Source organism: Fukomys damarensis, unplaced genomic scaffold, assembly GCF_012274545.1.
Source record: "Fukomys damarensis isolate Sample0158 unplaced genomic scaffold, DMR_v1.0_HiC HiC_scaffold_10, whole genome shotgun sequence".
Taxonomy (NCBI): domain Eukaryota; kingdom Metazoa; phylum Chordata; class Mammalia; order Rodentia; family Bathyergidae; genus Fukomys; species Fukomys damarensis.
This window is the reverse complement of record NW_022900922.1, coordinates 11,692,528-11,694,590: the sequence shown is the minus strand read 5'-3', so window position 1 is coordinate 11,694,590 and position 2,063 is coordinate 11,692,528. Positions and strand designations below refer to the sequence as shown.

The 2,063-nt window shown below is 44.6% G+C and overlaps 1 pseudogene; it reads right to left on the bottom strand.

Moving 5' to 3' along the window:
* Positions 1 to 1,030: 1,030 nt before the first annotated feature.
* Positions 1,031 to 1,455, bottom strand: LOC104860745 (annotated as a pseudogene).
* Positions 1,456 to 2,063: the final 608 nt, after the last annotated feature.

Here is a 2,063-nt window from a genome sequence, read left to right as displayed (position 1 = left end):
ACTGTGTCATAACTGATTTTTACAGACTACTACTTTATCCCTGGTGGCCTTTGGAAGATTAGGTTTAAACCCCTCTGAGAAAGTTCCTAATAGGCCACTCATTAAGCAGTGAATTCTGCTCTGAAGCCTGTTTTTTTTCAGTGTCCAACCAGGATGCACAGCTGAGACCAAGCTGCCCAGGTGCTATTTTCCCATGACACTCACCATTTGGCTCTGTCAAATTCTGCTTTCATGGGCTCTTGATGTGAAATCCAATAAAGAGAGGGCAAAAAGTGCACTGGAACTTTATCTTAATGTTAGGGAACATTTACTGATTGCCAAGCATTTGTGTGTACCAAGAATTATGATAAATGCCTGATAAAATTTTAAACATTTAAAACTCAGAAGAAGCTTTTGAAATAGGGCCACAAAACAAGAAGTCACAAAGAGAAGAACCAAGAATTGGATCCAGGCAATCTGCCTTCACAGCAGGCTGAACCAATAAGCATATAGACCCCATTCTAGTTTCAGCCCTGCTACAGCCTTACCCTAACCTTGGGAAAGCTTCTCAGAGTCCAGGGTGCATACAAACCCTGAATAACACTCCTGAGAAATCCAATCTTGTATGTTAAGCGGCTGTTTGACTTTATCAAAAGCTCTGAATGACCTACAATTTTTACCTTCCCTGTATAATCTGGCCTGCAACTGTTTTATGGGTGCTAGCAGAAAACACAGGGTGTTGAGGTCAGAAGCAGAATTTTATTATTCACAGCATAGCAGGTAGCATGAGCTCCATGTTTGTGACAGTTTAGTCCCTTCCCCAAACAGCCTGGACAGAGGCTGCACATGTATTAGGTTTGCGTCATAGCTGAAGAATCCTGAGAATAAGGAACCCTGACCTTTTTTGTTGTTGTTGTTTTGGTTTTTTTGGTTTTTTTTTGTACAGGGTATTGAACTCAGGTCCTTGCACTTGCGAGGCAAGCAACAGAACCACTGAGCTAAATCCCTGGCCCACCCTGGCATTTTTTTTTTTTTTGAACAAGCCATCCATCTTTTATTGTACAGAGAGTGTCATTTATTTGGCCTTCTGACTCTGTGCTTGTGCTTTCAACACTTTCACCACGATCTTCTGCTCTTCAATAAGGAAAGCACGCTTGATCCTGTCCCGCACACACTTGGCGCAGATGGAGCCGCCTTAGGCCCTGCTGATGTGCTTCTTCGTTTTAGACAATCTCATCAGAACTTTAGGCCGCACAGCACGAACTCCTCACAGCCTGCCCAGGCACACCCCGCACGCAGACTTGGGGGCCTTCCCGACCTTCTTGGTGTACAGGTAAACAATTCTGTTCCCTGGGGTTCGGGACAGCCTGGTTTTGTTAGAGGCTGTGTTGTAGGAAAGCCTACGACAGTATGTCAAGCGCTGGACCATTGTGAAAGCCTCCAGACAACGTCCCGGAAGAAGAAACAGGAGGTACTTGCCGGTTCAAAGGTCACATCCTACTGCCTACCCTGGCCTTTTTTAACAGTCATAAAGCTTGATATTTCCCCAGAGGGAGTCATGATCTTTATTGTAGTGGACAGTAAAACAAACTGCCTCTGCACTGGAAACAGACACTCTTGTCTGCTATGGTTTGGATCTTGAAACACCTCTTCCAAAGGTATATCTGTAAAAGTTTGGTTCTCAGCTTAGTATTATTGGGAAGTGGTAGAAACTCTAAGAAGTGGGCTTCCTCTTCCTGCTTTTGCTCTCTTCCACCACCATGAACTGTTGCCCCTCTGCCACCTTGCCTTGAGCCAGTCAATTACAGGCTGCAACCTCTACAAACTGTCAGCCAAATAAACGTTTCCCCCTTTAACTTTGGGTGTCAGGTATTTTTGTCTCAGAAATGAGTAAAGCAACTAACGCAGAATTTGGTACCAGAGAAGTGGGGTTATTGCTGTGACGTTACCTGGCCTTGTGATGGCTCAAGAGCCTTTGGAACTGGCCTGTGGGAGAGGGAAGAGTTACAAAAGATTTAGAGATGCCAGCTGAAAAAGTAGAAAAAGTAGAGCTGCAACATCTTAGGCTGTACTGTAGGGGAGAT